The sequence below is a fragment of the Piliocolobus tephrosceles genome, chromosome 3 (assembly GCF_002776525.5).
Source record: "Piliocolobus tephrosceles isolate RC106 chromosome 3, ASM277652v3, whole genome shotgun sequence".
Classification (NCBI taxonomy): Eukaryota; Metazoa; Chordata; class Mammalia; order Primates; family Cercopithecidae; genus Piliocolobus; species Piliocolobus tephrosceles.
The window spans coordinates 33005490-33024194 of NC_045436.1; positions in this window are offsets into that span (position 1 = coordinate 33005490).

Below are 18705 nucleotides of genomic sequence, written 5' to 3' on the forward strand. Positions count from 1 at the left end.
AGTTTGGTTACCCTCGGTGCATCCCTGGCTCCGGGTGCATTGGCTACAGTTTGGTTACCCTCGGTGCATCCCTGGCTCCAGGTGCATTGGCTACGGTTTGGTTACCCTCGGTGCATCCCTGGCTCCGGGTGCATTGACTGTGGTTTGGTTACCCTCGGTGCATCCCTGGCTCCAGGTGCATTGACTATGGTTTGGTTACCCTCGGTGCATCCCTGGCTCCAGGTGCATTGACTACGGTTTGGTTACCCTCGGTGCATCCCTGGCTCCGGGTGCATTGACTACGGTTTGGTTACCCTTGGTGCATCCCTGGCTCCAGGTGCATTGACTTCTGCTTGTGATTTGGTTTAAGAAAAGGCAGAAAATGCAAGTTTTACACTTAATGTAATAACCTTATCTCTAAAAGGATAACTTCTGATATTTTGGACTCTTTCAATTATGTATTATAAACACAGTTAAAAATTATAACATCTTTTACCTTCACAAGAGGGAGTAGGAAAATTGAAAATACAGCAGAACTCTTAGTTCAGATGCTATAACAAAATACTATAGCCTGGGAAGCTTTTAAACAACAGAAATTTATTTCTCACCATTGGAGGTTGGAAGTCCACGATCAGGGTACCAGTATGGTCTGGTTCTGTTGAAGGCCATCTTCTGAATTGCAGACTGTCATCTCTGTGATGTCCTCACTTTGCGGAAAAGATGGTGAGAGAACTCTCTGTGGACCCTTTTGTACAGGCACAATCCTGTTCATTCACAATCCTCCACCCTCATGACCTGATTACCTCCCAAAGATTCCACCTTCTAATACCATCCCATTGGGGGTTAGGGCTTCAAATATGACTTTGCAGGGACAAAAACATTTAATCCATTGCAATATATCACTTGCTTTACATACTGTTTTCCCTATATGCCCCATATGTAATCTATCAGGAAGTCTCACTGACTTTGACTTTTTGGTCTTTGTTGTATTTGTCTCTCCCTCACCATTTCTGTAGCTCCTGCCCTAATACAAACCCTCATCATGTCTCACTGCCTTTATCCTGCAACAACTCCATGTTTTGACTCCCTCTCTCCCTGTCTCTGTTCTCCCTCTCCTCTGACCCATCCTTTACTCCACTAACGGGTGTCTTTTCAGACAAATCTGATTGTCACTTGGGTGGAAATTCTATGATGCAACTCCACATGATTAAATTTTAATCTTTGTATAGTGGGCAGAATCCTTCATAATATCATTGTTTACTAATTTTTGCTCATTTTGTACCATTAAACATAATACAACTCTAGTGAATACTTGTGATTTCCTGAAAATACCAGTATCCCCTCAAATTTCTGGGCTGGCCCATGCTGTGTTTTCTTTGGAGCATTTTCAGAGTGCTGTTCCTACACTTACCTATCTCTGTCACTTCTTCTCAAGTCTCAGCTCAACGCCACTTCTCAGTGAAGCTTTCTTTCCCACCTTCTTTCCCACTGGCACCATTTCCATTATGCTTCCAGGGAGATTCAATTACAAATATTGTCATATCATATTATAATGACTTGCTCCCATTTTGATTTCTCATTAGACCCCTAGTCTATTTGCACTTCTAGCAAGAATTATCTCATTCTTCTTTCCCTCAATGCCTAGTTAGGAATTTAATCAAATTGGGAGGTCAGAAACAATTTACATTGATGATAAGTAAATATACAAATGAATCAATGTGTGTTTTTCACTGAATATGAAGGAACTCTAGAGTTCCTAAATATCTCTAAACTTCAGCTACCTAATCTATAAAATGAAGTTAGTAGATGGGAACAGGGTGTTTTTTAGTGGTAAACAGTCCATGCTACTAGTACTGTTGGGGCATCTCCCAAAAGGAGTAACCCTAACCCTAAAAGGAGCAAGCCAAAAAGTCTTGCTCCTCTTGGTGCAAGGTGATACAATTATTTTTTGTTTAACGGTGCTTTGAGACTATGTTTCGTTTTCCAGTGAACGACTTTCCTGCCAGTCCTATCTCAGGTACCATGACAGATATCTCAGATAACTCTTTTAAAAAGTTGTAGAGATTAATACATTTATGTATTCTTCTTATCTTAGACACTTGTTCTATAGTATGATTAAATATTGTCAGAATTTAAAACTATATTTAAAATATGAACATATGTAAATATCCATGATTATTTATAGTTTCCTTATGAATAATCCTGACTGATTGAAAAATTGCTGATTGATTTTGCATCATCAAACCTAACATACAGCTGTAGTGAACACTCAGTTTCCTGAAAATACCGATGTCTCCATATATCTCCATGCTAATACATACTGTGTTCTCTTTTTGGGGCACTGTTCCTGCACTTACCTAGCTCAATAATTTCCTCTCACTTTACTAAAATACTAATTATATCTCTTTATTCTCTGCCTCAGAAAGCATTTGTGCACCGCCTATACCAGATCCAGTTTCTTCCAAAACTGCTAACCTATTACAGTAAATTTTATTTTTTATTTTTGAGACAGAGTCTCGCTCTGTCCCCCAGGCTGGAGTGCAGTGGCATGATCTCGGCTCACTGCAAACTCTGCCTCCCGGGTTCACGCCATTCTCCTGCCTCAGCCTCCCGAGTAGCTGGGACTACAGACGCCCGCCACCACACCCGGCTAATTGTTTGTATTTTTAGTAGAGACGGGTTTTCACCATGTTAGTCAGGATGGTCTTGATCTCCTGACCTCCTGATCTGCCCACCTCGGCCTCCCAAAGTGCTGGGATTACAGGTGTGAGCTACCACACCTGGCCTATTACAGTAAATCTTATCCAATATAAAATTTATATGCAATTTAAAGAAGAATTTAACCATTTCCATAGAAAGTATGTATTTTCGGATTAATAACTATATTTTTTTAAAATTACACATGCAATCCCAGCTGGCTTTTTTACAGAAATTGACAAGCGGATCCTAATATTCATATGGAAGTGCAAGACTCCCAAAACAAAATCTCGAAGAAGTGCAAAGTAACACTACTAGATTTCAAAACTTACTACAAAGCTACAGAAATAGTGTGGTGAAGTTAATAAAGTGAGACACAGAGATCAATGGAATAGAATTGAGAATCCAGAAATAAATCCCGAAATGTATAGTCAATTGATTTTTGACAAGAATTACAAGAAAATTCAATGATTAAAGAATAGGGTTTTTGACAAATGTTGTGAAGACAACAGCACATGAACATGTAAAGTATTAAGTTTGGAACCTTTCCTCATACCATGTGTAAAAATTAACCCAAAGTGAATCAACAACCTAAATGTAAGAGATAAAACCTTCCACTTAGAAGAAAATTTGTGTGTCTTTGGATCAGGCAATGGTTTTCAGGACACTAAAACCACAAACTACAAAAAAAAAAAAAAAAAAAAAAAAAGGATGAGCAAGATATCATCAGAATTAAAAGTATTTGTGCTTCAAGGACACCACCACAGAACAAAAGTGTTGGTGAGGATGTGGAGAAACTGGAACTGGTATATTGTCAGTGAGATTATAAAATGTTTCAACCACTTTGGGAAATGTGCAGTTGTTACAAATGTTAAACACAAACTAAATATGACTCAGCAATTTCATTCCTAGGCGTATACCCAAGAGAACTGAAAATTCTGCACAGAAATATTCATCGCATTTTTTACAATAGCCAAAAAATGGAAATCACTGAAACATCAGTCAACTGATAAATGGATGAACAAAGTATGGTATATCTAAACAATGGAAAATTATTAGGCAATTAAAAGGAATGAAGTACTTATGCACTCTACAGTATGGATTAACCCAGAAAACATTATGCTAGGTGAAAGAAGCCATTCATATTGTATGATTCCATTTATATGAAATATTCAGCATCAACAAGTCAATAGACACAGAAACTAGATTAGTGCTGCCAAGGGCTAGGGAAAGGGGATAAATGGGGAAAGACTGCTAATGGGCTCAGGTTTTCTCACAGTAATGAAAATATTCTGAAATCAGATAGTAGTGATAGTTGCAAAAACGTGAGTATACCAAAAACCAATGATTTATACACTTTAAAAGGATGAATTTTTCAATATGTGAATTGTATCTCAATAAAGCCGTTTTCTTTTAAAAATTATAGTTGTATTTAATGTAGTGTTTAAGAAATTAAAGCTTTTTCTACCCCTGCCCCCAAATGAGGAATAAAGTAAAAGAAAAATCCCCTGAATTCTGTCACCTCAGTGTACATCATTTCAAGCTACCATCTATGAATAGAAGTATGTAGGTAAAAAAATGGATGGTATGATAGAATCATTGGTCTTGGTTCTGTCTCGTATAGTAATATTTGACATCGGTACTTTTGCCACGGCCTAATGGTGATGGGAGTATATTTTCCCACTTGTTGAATTTGGTCTTTGTCATATGTCTTGCTTGAACAAAAGGCGAAAAAAGTGCCTGTAATGTGTGTTAAGGCTTCAGATGTGCTTGCACAGATGGGTTTGATTTCTTTGACTCCTGCTATCACAAGGGGAAAACATGTGGCAGATTTGAATCCAATCCATGCTGTGATGTCAACTCCAACTGAGTCCAGACAATCACAGATCCTTGAGTGAGAAAATTAATGCTTCTCTTTGGAAGCTACTTATATTAATTCTCACGGTGCTAAAAAGAAATACCTGAGACTGGGTAATTTATAAAGAAAAGAGGTTTAATTGACTCACAGTTCTGCATGACTGGAGAGGCCTCAGGAAACTTGCAATCATGGCAGAAGGGGAAGCAAACACTTTGTCGTCACATGGTGGCAGGAGAAGAAAGTGCAGAACGAAGCGGGGAAGAAACCCTTATAAAACCATCAGATGTCATGAGAACTCACTATCACGAAAACAGCATGGGGAAACTGCCCCCAAGATCTAATCACCTCCCAGGAGGCCCCTCACTCAATACATAGGGATTATAATTTGGATTACAATCAAGATGAGATTTTGGGTGGTGACACAGCCAAACCATATCACTAATAAATGTTGAGAGTGTTGTTATGCAGCATTATTTGGCAATGATTGACTAATAAGATACTATTTCGTTTAACATGGGGTCATATCAGACATGCTATTTTTTAGTGAAACTTGAAACTTACAAACAAAAAATTGAAATGAAGCAGGAAAAACATACATTTTGGAAAATGTTTTATCAACATGAAATAACTTTCTAAACAATCACTGAAGCTGCAAAAATTATTGAAAACATTACAAGCATGGAATTATTTGCTAAGCATCTGCTTTTATTTCAGTCAGTATTTATTCATTTGCTGTTAAGAAAGAAGAGGAAATAAGTCCTCTGACTAACTTAATTGTACATTTTAAATAATTAAAAGAGAGTAATTGGATTGTTTGTAACACGATAATTGCTATAGGGGAAGAGTAGCCCATTATCTTTGAAGTGATTATTATACATTGTATGCCTATGTAAAAATACCTCATGTGTTGCATAAATATATAAACCTACTATGTATCTACAAAAATTAAATATATAATTTTTTAAAAGTTGCAAAAAATAATCCCTCTGACATCTTAGCCCACCTCTTCAACAACCGTCTTCATTTCTGTTTATCATACTGTTTATTATTTAATAAACATTGAATAACAATATACATTTAATATAAAAAAGGAAAAACATTTAGTAAACATTTAATTTATGTTAATGTCTTAATAAACACTTGTATAACGTGAAGCATTTGGGGAAATTTTCCTGTTTTTTAGATTGTTTTTCTTTCCAAACTTGTTGATTACCTCTGTCTGTCTGTGTCTCTCTGTCTCTGTTTCTGTCTCTCTCTTCCTCTCCCCCTTCCTTTCTTCTTCCTTTTCTTAACATATTTGCCTAATTCCCATGCCTTTAATTTTTTTTTCTGATTATTCACATAGTTCATAGTTTATGTTCTGGTTACTAGTTTATGTTCTGGTTACTCTGTTGTGGGAAGAGTGAATTCTTGATTCCATTTTCACTTTTCTAAAACGGATTTGCCAAACTGAGCTATAATTGAATGATTAGGTACAATCTACTTAATCTTCTATTTCATTTGGGAAAAGGAGGTTAAGAACAATTGGAGGAAAATGCAACCTCTTGATGAAGGAATTCTGCTCAGCTCTATCACGGTATATTTTGCTGGGCTTAACTCTGGTAGAGGCTTGTATCCACTCCTCATGCAGTGCACCAAGGGGACAGTTGAAATAGGCTTTAGATCTTATTTATCACTCAGCGTGAAGACGTCGAGGCAATGCTTTCATCTGAGGACATCAGTCCCAAGTTTTCAATATCCATGTTTCACCTGAATCTCCCCCAAAGCTATGTTTTCTTCCCCTCTACTCACAGTAGAGAAAAGAGAATGTTACCTCCTCAGACAGCTTCTCTTCAAGCTTGGCTGTCTCAGTGAGGATGCTTAGAATTTTATCTCAGGACTATGAGGTTAGAATGAGATTTATCCTAAGTCTGACCATCAGCATAAGCTACTCCTTCATTCCTAAATGATCATGCTCTGAAATGTACAGCATGAAGGGTGTCTCTTCCATTGAATTATATTAGTAAATTAACTCTGTTGGAATTTTGTTTCTGTGATTCAGCTCCCTTTCACTATTAATATCCTGATGTTAGAAAACATTTTAAGATCATAAACTGTTATAATTTACCAATACTTTTATTGTTGCTTGAATGCTTTTTTTGTTATTGAGATAAGTTATTTTCATTTTATAATTATAACCTAAATAGTATATGACTCTATACAAACATATGCAGTCTATATTTCAATCTTGCTATAGATTCAATTAAAAATGTTATTAACGCTACTTCATACTAGGAAGGTTATGGATATTCTGCCCATCATAGAGAACATTGGGATATCACCCTAATCTCATTTGTGACGTAGGCTCTTCCACAGAACTCAGATAGGAAATGCAATGATTTCCTAAGCTAAATTTAAGATATTATCTACAAGTGTTTTTCATCTGTTTAGGAAAAATCAAATTAGTATAAATTTTGTAATGATCTTCAATCCAATATGTAAGTAAATATTTTACTAAGTTCAACTTTTAACTCTGTTTCAAGATCTCAGTATTACTCCCTTAAATGATGTCTTCAACATAAGTCTAATTCATGACAGCCCACTAAATATTATTCAAGTTCTTATTAACCAAGGGATTGTAGGGGGCAAAAATCATTTTTTATATAGTTATCCTAAGAAGTAGCTGTCTGGACTTACCAATAGACAACCAGTTCCAATGACATCCCTAGACAGACAGATGTATATAAAATATACTTTGTATGAAATAACCTGGTTTCTAACATAACTAAAATGTCTATATATTTAATAATAATAAGCAATAGACAATTTTTTAGGAGGAATCTTCTTTAAAATCTGAAAAATAAGATGTATTATTGTTGTTTCATGTTTACTTTGAACAAGAAGTAAAATTAATGTATCCTAACCTTTAACTTTTTAAAATAATAGTACCTATGTTAGTGGTTGTCTTTCAAATTTCCAGATTGATAATCTTAATTTCAAATGTGTTCATAGATCAACAACTAAACCATGTCATATATATTGAGGGAAAAAGCTATTACCAGGAAAGTAGAAATTACATGGATAATTCATTGACAAGAGTTTGATCTGCTTTGTTTTCAGTCCTAAAGCAGTGATCTGAAAACTTGATTTTGCAGGCAATCGAAGTATAATAGTGGTGGGGTGGGGAAGAGGAGGAGGACTGAGTGTGCTTCTTCTGGCCTAGCTCATCAAAGAACTAGAGCTCAAGAGACTATTGTACTTTTCCACTGTGATAAGTAAGAAACTGACCTTAAGCACAAAGTATAACATGAAAAGGCTTAAGCTTATCAATTTCACTTTGAGTATCTTTAGATGTTTTCTGGAAGGCACAATAATTCATCCAAGGAATTTTGATTATCATTTATGTATTTTGCTGGCTTATTGTGCGTGATTTGTTAAATCAAAGTCCTACTGTATTACATAAAGTTTTTCTGTTTTGACAATATATTTTGTCATCATTGTGGAATGAAAGCATACAAATTGTTAGCAAGATGTAAGTCTTATTACAATCTTAACTGGCATGGTCATAAATCACAGTGATTTCTTTTTTAAACTGTCTTTTATCCAAAGATGCTTAAATACTTCATAATGATTTCTTTTGTGGAAAGTTTTTCATTTTAATTTTTGCAGCTGGTGATTGAGTCAGGAAGTGGGAATGTGACATGACTGAATAATTGGTCAACATCACACACAATCCTGTAAAACTACTTGAAGAAAAGTATGAGGTTCATATTTGGTTTCTATTTATGGGAAAAGGCATGCTATTTTGCACAGACATACATCTGCTTTTAAATTTAGCTATAATGTTCCCTGAGTAAACAAAACCTATGTCTTCCTTCTATAAAAACAAGCTACATTTTTAGTTTGGAGCTGTATTAAAGATGTTTCCCAATTTCTATTTAGGAAAACCTCTGTCCTAGCTACCCAGATAACCCTGGGATCAAAACAAGTCACGAAATCCTCTACCCTTTATCTACAGACTATAACTACTTACATCAGGCATGATGAGGGATACATAAAGTCACAAATGAGCCACCTCACCACCCTGCAGTTACAGCTGATCGACTTTTGGTTCAAAGACACTTAAATACTTTGACAAGGAATGGCTTCCAACTTTCAGCCCAGCTCTTCTCTTCCAAATTTTGTGGGCAGCCCTAGGACATCAGTCATCCCATAGAAGTAAATTCATCACACCATGCTCAAAAAGCAGCCTAAGATTTCACACCTAGTAACTGCTCAATTAATTTTGAATTAATACATGTAGAAATAAATATCCAAATTAATTTTCTCAGGACTTTAATTTTTTCAGTTGGTCAATGAGATAATTTACACTGACTTAATCACGTGTAACCATGGTTAAATGCCTCCATAGTGTTTTGATGTAATTATATATGCAAATTCTTGATATTTCTCAGAAACTCTCCTTTCCATGCCCCTCCCTCCAAGAAACTAAATTTCCCTTTTTGTTTGCTTAATGAGTTGAACATCTAATTTGTCTGTAGAAATGTACATAATTTCTCCAATTTATGAATGTAAGCGATAGAGTTAAAATTACCTTTTAGGTCATCAAGTCTTCAATGCAGTAACTAGTTTCACAACATAATCTAAGTGCTACATATAGTCTGCCTCCAACTCTCCTCTTACAGATCTTACAGATCTGTTAGATATGTAAGTAGTTTGAACCAGGTAATCTCAGAGATTTCTTCCAGCACTTAAATTTAAAGCTTTATTAGAAAACCTTTGCAGAAAAGGAAGACATTATTCATTCGGCTGGGATTCTGTTGGACAATCCACAAACAACAAATCAGCCTCCCTAGAATTTTCATTTATCAGTCTAGGTCCTAACCTTTTTAACCATTAAGACTATCTACTTCAAATAAAAAAAAAACTTCCAAATTCTTCCCATGTTTCATTTTCCACAAGTAAAGCTTACTAGTGCTTATAACCAGACTTCAGATACTGTGTGGCTTGATTATTTTGTTCTATGTGTTCCCTGCTTGTCTTAAAATTGGTTTGCAAGTTACAAAGAACACTGAAACTAGAACCTCCTTTGATGTGGACATAGTGATCCTGTTAAAGCAACCTACACTTACATTAGCTGATCTAGCACTTTGCTACTGAAAGTGGACTTCACCCACTAGCAGCGTCAGCAGTACCTGGAGTTTGTTAAGAACTCAGAATTTGGGGTCCTACCACAGTCTTACTGAATTGGAGTCTGTATTTAACAAGTTTCTCAATGATTTCTATCTACTGTAAAATTTGAGAAGCACTGAATTAGTAGAGTTATACAAGTGTTGATGTGCCTCGAGCTTGTAGTCAATGACAACCACCAGTTATTTTGCAAGTCAGAATTCTGGAACCTGATGCTGATGCAACTGACTTTTACAAAAGAAATGCTTTTTATATTGTAAGGCTGTCAGTGAATATGTGTGACACTACTGTATTTTGAAACTCTCTTTTCTTGTTTCATAGTATACCCTTATTCTTGCTTCTCTTTCATGACCTTAGCTGTCAGCGCATGACCAGGCTGTCAGTCAATATGTGTGATCCTACTCTTTTTTGAAACTCCCTTATCCTGTTTCACAGTATACCCTTATTCTTGCTTCTCTTTCATGACCTTAACATTGCATTCCATCTCCTATGCTGATTGCCATCTATACACTCTTTTTTCTTCATATGCTTTTTCCTGACTCCACCCTTGCACTTTCATGACTTCAACTACCAGGCATACGCTGGTCAATTCATACTGTATACCTCTAGCCCTGCTCTTGTCTCAGAGCTCCAGCTCACTTCAATGGAATCACCCACCTGACAGTTCTCTACCACTTGAATGGAATTCACACTTGTGCATTTCCTTTCTCACACCTGCTCCTACACTTTGGTTTCTCAATTAGTGAGTTACTGGCATCCACCTTACCTCCTAAGGCTAATAACTTAGGGAGCATCCTGAGCGCCCCCCCCCCATGCCCACTGTACATCCTGTCAGCTACCTCATTTCCACTGTTGCATTGGCCCTTTCTGTACCCTCTGCTTCAGCTTAGGCCACTATTGTTTTCCAAGCTTTATTATGAATTTCTTCCCTTCCCTTCCCTTCCCTTCCCTTCCCTTCCCTCTTTTCTTTCGAGACAGAGTCACTCTGTTGCCCAGGCTGCAGTGCTGCAGTGGCACAATCTCTGCTCACTGCAACCTCCACCTCTCAGGTTCAAGTGATTCTCATGCTTCAGTCTCCAAAGTAGCTGGGATTGCAGGCATGCGCCATCATGCCCAGCTAATATTTATATTTTTAGTAAAAATAGGGTTTTGCCATGTTGACCGGGCTGGTCTCGACCTCCTCACCTCTGGTGATCTGCTTGCCTCGGCCTCCCAAAGTGCTAGAATTACCAGTGTGAGCCATTGTGCCCGGCCTATTATAAATTACTTAATTGATATTTCTTCTTGCCAATGATTACTCTTTCTGCACTACCTCTTGCCACTTCTCCAGCACCTCAGTCCCACAAAGACACAAAACACTATTGCTGCAAAGATGCATTTAAAACACAGATCCCTCCTTTCCTCAAAAACCTCCTATGTCACATCATGCAGTAAAACTCACATGGCTTTATGCTACTCTGAGTCCTGACACTTTACTAACCCTACTCATCAGTCATTTCTTCCACCATGCCTTGTCTCGCCGCAGTATCTTCACGGGTGCTACTTATTCTGCCTTAAATGTCTTTCCCTTTTTCTTTTACTGCAAAACCTATGCTTTTTCTAGACCTAGCTCAAATGTTGTATGTATTCTTCATAAATTACCTTAAACAACAGTTACCTTGTGCTGTTTTGCAGGGGATTTGGAGTCATCTCTCAGTCCTGGCAGTAACTACATGATTTGAGGCCATTTATTAATCTCTTTTGATTTATCACATTGCTCATGTGTAGAGCAGAGATCAGTTATCTCTCCCATAATTAGATTACAAAAATAAAGTATTAGGTAAAGTGGGTGTTACATACTAGATGTTAGTAATCACTTGTGCCTTATAGGCATCTGCAACCATGGTATTTGATTTCTTCCCTCAGTAGATTGTGAACAACGACCTCAAGAAGACACAGGTCTTATACAACTCACATCTTCAGTTTATCCTAGAACAGACATTCTGAAAATGTTTGCTAAATCAAGACCTTCTTCAAATATGATGTTTGCCTCGGTGTCCGTTTAGTAATTACAATATAAAAAAAAAAAATGTTCTCAAACCCTTAGTTCTCAACGGTGCTGTACATGGCATGGTAATCAGTGGCATAATCCAGCAACAGTCCCCTTTTGATTTTTTTTTTAACCCCAATACACCTCCTTTTCTGCTTTCTTCAACAGAGAATATTCTTACATTTCCACACTCCTCTCATTAATTTCATTGTACCTGTTTTTGACATAGCCATAATATATGTTTTATAATCCTTTACTATTTCTACCCACTTTTTTTTTTGTTTGTTTTTTTGAGACAGAGTCTCGGTCTGTGGCCCAGGCTGGAGTGCAGTGGCGTGATCTTGGCTCACTGCAAGCTCTGCCTCCCGGGTTCACACCATTGTCCTGCCTCAGCCTCCAGAGTAGCTGGGACTACAGGCGCCCACCACCACATCCGGCTAATTTTTTGTATTTTTAGTAGAGATGGGATTTCACCATGTCAGCCAAGATGGTCTCAATCTACTGACCTGGTGATCCGCCCGCCTCGGCCTCCCAAAGTGCTGGGATTATAGGCATGAGCCACCGCGCCCCGCCTCAACCCACATTTTGCTTATTGGATAAACAAAATTATTCTTTGGAGTCCTCTACAAATATTTTAGTCAAAAAACCACTCTTACCTCTGTTTCTTATACACTCACTTCACTGAGGTTCTTTCTAGGAGATATTTGCACTTTTCAAAGTATTTTATTTAATCTCCTGCCATCTTGAGTTGCAAACTCATTCAATCATGTTGCCAGCTCACGGGCCAGATACGTATTTTGACAGAGATTGCCTAAGAAAGTATAGAGGTGAAGGATAAACATAATTTTTGTTTGAAAAGAATACTTGCAGAATTTTTCCACTAAGATACATTACCCCATCCTGCATCTCAGTGGGTTGGCTTAGTATTTTCTTCAGGTTTAAAAATGTGTTGCTCATTGAAAATGTGTTTTAGGAATGTTACTGTGTTTCAGGGATTCTTCTTTCTAAGTATAATTTTATTACATCTTTAGATAAAACAAGTTATTTAGCTATGAACCTCTAAAATTGCAATATAAATCAATGGGAAAGCAGGATTCCATTATAGAATTTTCTCAGGCATTCAGCATCACTTTCAAGTAGAACATTTCCCTTTTCTCAAGTTCTACTACAGAAATCCATTTACAGGTTTTAGTACCTAGAGCAAGTGCTCTTAGTCTGAGGCCAATGGTTGTGCTTGGAATTACCTGTGAACTTCGGAATGCGGTACATAACTATTTTGTAAAAACTAGTTTTCTAACACTGTTAAAAGGCTTCTTGACTAAAAAAGGCTACAAATCAGTGACGTAACAAATCAGAGTTAGAAGACAATGCGGTAATGATTTTTTAAATTCTGAATTTCTCAAGAAGAGTAATAGGAATAAGCCTGAATTTGTAATGAAAGTATACAGAAGACTGGATCTATTAGAAGAGGCCATACAGCAGGAAGCAGTATGTTTCACTTACAGACGATCTCTTTTATCAACACTGCAGTTGTTAACTTGTATGTTAGTCCCAATGAAAGCAGACCCTGCAAATCTAAGTGCCTGTGGGAACGGGGCTCGCAGCCTCACTACATTTAAAATGTAAAGTTCAAGGATATTTTCATGCACCAACCTACAGCAAGGTGAATTTCACTTCCTTGCAGAGCTACAGGAAGATTCTCATGGATTAAGTTGCCAGATGTATGTCAGTGATAATTACTAAGAAAGAAAACAGAACCTTCTTTGGTGAAATTATGGGAGAGATGACAGAGAGTGTAACAAAAGCTCAAGCACATTAACCTCCGGTCAATTTTAAACTCACCTCCAGCATTGCGACCACCTAATTTTCACATGTTCAGATTTTGAGGCCCTCCCTTCCCCAACTTCCCAGTCCTCTAAGAAAGCAAACCTCACCACGCGTGTAGAGGAAAACCATATGGCTCAGGCAATATAGTCCCAGTTTAGATGGGATAAAATAGGAAAAGAATTCTTGCTGGAACATGCCTCCAACAGGTTTCTAACTTCTCAGAAAACTGTGTCCCTGTTGTGAATTTTTTCCATTTAACATTTGGCTTCATATTTGTTTCCAAATATACACACATCCTTCAAAGAATTCAAAAATGAAATTTACATGTTATATTTCATTTCTCAACAAATGACAACAGCAGAAACAGCATCCCCTCGATAAAGCCTATCACTGAATGCAATTTTGTTTTGTTTTGTTTTGTTTTGTTTTGTTTTGTTTTGAGACAGAGTCATGCTCTGTCGCCCAGGCTGGAATGCAGTGGTGCCATCTCAGCTCACTGCAACCTCTGCCTCCCGGGTTCAAGGGATTCTCATGCCTCAGCCACCTGAGTAGCTGGAATTACAAGCACCCACGACCATGTCTGGCTAATTTTTATATTTTTAGTAGAGATGGGGTTTTGCCATATTGGCCAGGCTGGTCTCGAACTCCTGACCTCAAGTGATCTGCCCACATCGGCCTCCCGAAGTTCTGGGATTACAGGTGTGAGCCACCATGCCTGGCTGCAAATTTTAGAAGGGTATTTTGTTTAGACTTCTTTTAATAAAATATTTCCTCATATGAACTCTTGGTACAATTCTTTCCCATTGCCTTTTATAAACTTGGTATCATAATGTCAGTACTTCCTGCTTTTTGCTGTTAATATAATATAATAAACATTTTCCTTGTCATTCAAGTTGAATAATTTAGTTGAATGGTTTCATAATATTTCATTCCATGAATACATAATCATTTATTTAGATCTTCTCTGTTAACATTTTATTTATGATTTTTTGTTGTTAGATTAACATCTTTAAGTCTACTAACAAGTGGACTCCCAAGATAAGGATGACGGTAGTTGGCTAACATTTAACATTTATTTTGAATAAGTTATAGCAAAATGAATGATGGTACAAATAAACTCTTTTTTTGAGGGGGTGTCTCTTCTCTTACATGAGTGTTTTATCAGCCCAAGATATCTTCTTCATGGCTGAAACCATTTTCCACAGCTTGAATTACGTACAACATTAGGACATTATCAAGGAGGCAATAAAATAAAGTTGTTTGATCTCTTTTGGGGGTCTCCACTGCACAAACATTTCATCTGCATTGCAAGTTACTTTAAAAAATTTCAAATATGTGCATAGTCCACATGCTTCTTTTCTTGTATGTGGAACGTTTGTCTGGATAAAGAATTCTCCCTTTTTGTCTCTTAGAAAATGCTTTAGTCAAGTATAAAGCCCATTAAGTTTAAAGTTTATTTTGCTATCTATTTAATTTTTATAAAATCAAATAAAATAAATTTCAGTTATTTATGGAGAATGTCTGACCATATGGTTCACCTTTGTCAAATCTTTATAGTTTGATGCTTGCCATTAATGCAGTAGTAAGATTACCTATATTTTCCCTGTAGTCAGTTGAGGATTTTTTCTCCTTATTTGTCACTTAAGAAATTATTTCTATATTTGTGTAGCTTTTTTGCAATCAGTAGACATAACCTAGCCAGTAATACTAAAAGACCCACAATATAAATGTTAAAGCACTATCAAGCTTAACAGAGAAGAGTTGTAAAACCTCAAAAAGAATGAGGAACATGATGATTTAAACCCCAATAAGAAGCAGGTACTAGCTGTGAAAAATTGTCTTCAAAAATCTTGCCAATTTTGCATTAATATAAAATTGAGTTTTTAATGCCAAGGAAATCTCAGTGTTTTCCATGAGAAGTAGCAAGAAATAAACACTGCTTTATGATTTCATGAATTTACTAATATTCTATTCATAGAATCTGACCACACACACACATAGTTATACATGCACAAACATACACACATACTCTCTCATATACACAGCATGCACACCCATGCATGTACATGTGTACTTTATCAAAATATGTACAATGTGGAGTTTAGAAGCAGGTTCAATACAGAATATAGTTTTTCTAAAAGTGCTGAAAACAGTTGATTCTTGCACAGCACAGGTTTGAACTGCATGGGTATGCTTATACATAGATATTTTTCAGTGCATATATTGGAAAAATTTTGGAGATTTGTGACAATTTGAAAAAACTCACAGACAAAATTCACAGCCTAGAAATATTTTTTAAATTGTGAAAAATTTAGATATATCATAAATGCATAAAACATATGTAGATACTAGTCTATATTATGATTTATTACCATAAAATATAGACATATCTATCATAAAAAGTTAAAATTTGTCAAAACTTATGCACACACACACAGATTATACACGATGCCATTCATAGTTGAGAGAAATGTAAACAAGTGTAAAGAGGCAGTATTAAGTCATAACTGCATAAAATTAACTGTTGTGCATACTGTACTTCTGTAATAATTTCATAGCCACCTCCTGTTGCTATTGCTGTGAGCTCAAGTGTTCTGAGTATCCACTTAAGAAGCTGCATGACACTAATCATCTCTGTGTGAGCAGTTCCTCTCTCCACCAAATTGCTTATCACATTGAAAAGTGATCTCTTGCAGTTCTGTATTTTTCATTGTGTTTAGTGCAATACTGTAAATCTTGAATAACATCATGGAACCCATACCAAGTGCCACTATTGACACTATTGATACTATTGATACTAGGAATACTCCCAAGAAGCAGAGAAAGTAATGACATTATAAGAAAAAGTTGAATTGCTTGATATGAACTAGAGATTAAGGTCTACAGTTACTGTCGTTCACCATTTCAAGATAAATACATCTAGCGTGAAGACCGTTGTCAGAAAAAAGGAAATTTGTGAAGCTGTCACTGCAGCTATGCCAGCAGGCATGAAAATCTTGTACTTTTTGTGAAATGCCTTTTTATCTCATATTGAAAATGCAGCTTTTATGCGGGTGGAGGATTGCAATAAGAGAGTCATACCTGTAGACTCTGATATGATTTCAGAAAAAGTGAAGTTATTATATGCCAACTTAAAGAAAAAGGAAGGGAAAGATCTAAAGCTGGAGAATTTAATGCCAGCAAAGGATGGTTTGATAATTTTTAACAGAGGTTTGGCTTTAGAAATGTAAAGATAACATGAGAAGCAGCTTTTACCAACCAAGAGGCAGCAGGTGAGTTCCCATTAAGAAATCCATTGAGGAAGAAGGATATCTGCCTAAACAGACTTTTAATATTTTTATCAGGCACAATTTATTTTGAAATCAGTAAAAATTCTGTGTTGGGGGGAATCAGTGATCCTCAACCCTGTCCTGATCAAGGGTCAACTGTGTTTTGGAACTGCGCCTGATGCTTAATGAATACTCTAGGAGGAGTTGCTGTTGACTGGTTGAATAAGTAGCTGAGTAAATGAATGAAAATACTAATATAAATCAAGAATATTATGAGGGCTAAAAATGTAAATGCCCAGAGTAAATAAATTAATGCTCTGAAACATTCACATTTAATGTTTACTTCATATACCTCCCTAGAATCTGTTTTATCTTATGTGATTCAATCTTGCCTTGAATCAAACACACAGATCAAGCGTTTAAGATATTCTTTGCATCCGAGATTTATCTATTTGACATTTTTTCATATTTCTTTCTCCTATTCTAGCTAATATTCTTTCCTGTGAGATATTTATACCATACCTTATATCCTACAGGCACATTCTAATACTTTAAAAGCTACTTTAAACATTTTGGAACCATTTAGCTTTTCTTGTTTTCTGTCAGTGCTACAGGATGGAAAGGGACCCTTTCTAATTAGAAACAAGTAATATTATTTCCATATATAGTAGTTCATCATTGTACATTACCATAGGGAGCTAAATCGTTAATATTGTATTTCTAAGAGAATTTCCTTTTCCCTTTTTACCTAAATGAGAGGTGGGATTGCTTCATTTCCCTTGACAAATGTTTGAAAACCAGAAAGAGCCTCTGCTAAATAGTTTTCAACTATCTGAAATCTGCATTTCATACATTAAGTTACCTTCTTAATGTACTTTCATGATTGAATTGAGCTCACGGTCATGCTCACTTCTGTCTGATGGTGAATGATTTCCATAACATTGACGTTTAGCATCTGTCTATACTTTACCACTATCTCATTGTAGTAGGACTGATAATATGTTTCTTATAGTAATTTCAGCACCCCAAGAAGATATTTCCTGTGATAGTATTTGAAGGCATCATGAAAGATAATAAAGCATAAAGTTCATCGTTAGGGATCTAGGGTCAGAGAGAATGTGGCTGAAATTCCAGCCATATCAATCATTAGCCATGTTAACTTGGGAAAGTCACTCAACTACACTGTATGTCTCAGAGTCCTCAACTAAAAAGAAAAGGCATGATAAAAATACCAACCTGATCAGGTTTTTAAAGATTATGCAAGAAAATTCATGAGAAATTCATTTAGCTCAGTGCCTGGAACCCTGCATGTGTACCGTAAACATTAGCTATAAAATGTTCATTATTAATTGAATTCAAACTGCTGTCTATCCTAATACCTAATTTTGTATTTCTTTAGTGCATTGTCCTTAAAATAATAGGTTTTTGTGACTGATTGCTTAATTTCTTGCTCTGTTCCCTATGAACTGCAGAGTATTCTCATTGAGTTCTTGGATCTGGTGCATATGATCCCATGTCTTTCCTGCTTTCTTAGACTTGACCACAAATTGTGAGCAACCATGTAGGCTATCCACCCACACATGCAGCTCTTTAAGGATTATAAGACAGTATAAGGTCACAATAATGAAGGCTTCATTTTAGAATATTTTAGAGGCCTTTTCCTCATCCTGGTGTATAATCAATTGCACTTCAAATAATCATAGGACTCTTTGGGCCACAGAGATAATTGAAGGGAGAAATGAGGCCTGACAGTCCATGAGGTGTGGACATTAGCATATTTCTTGGGAAGGAAGAAAAAAGGAGAGGGTAGGTGAGCCCTTGAAAACTCTTGGGAATTGTTTCAAGACTACTAAAGGGGTCGAGCAGATCTGGCTTTG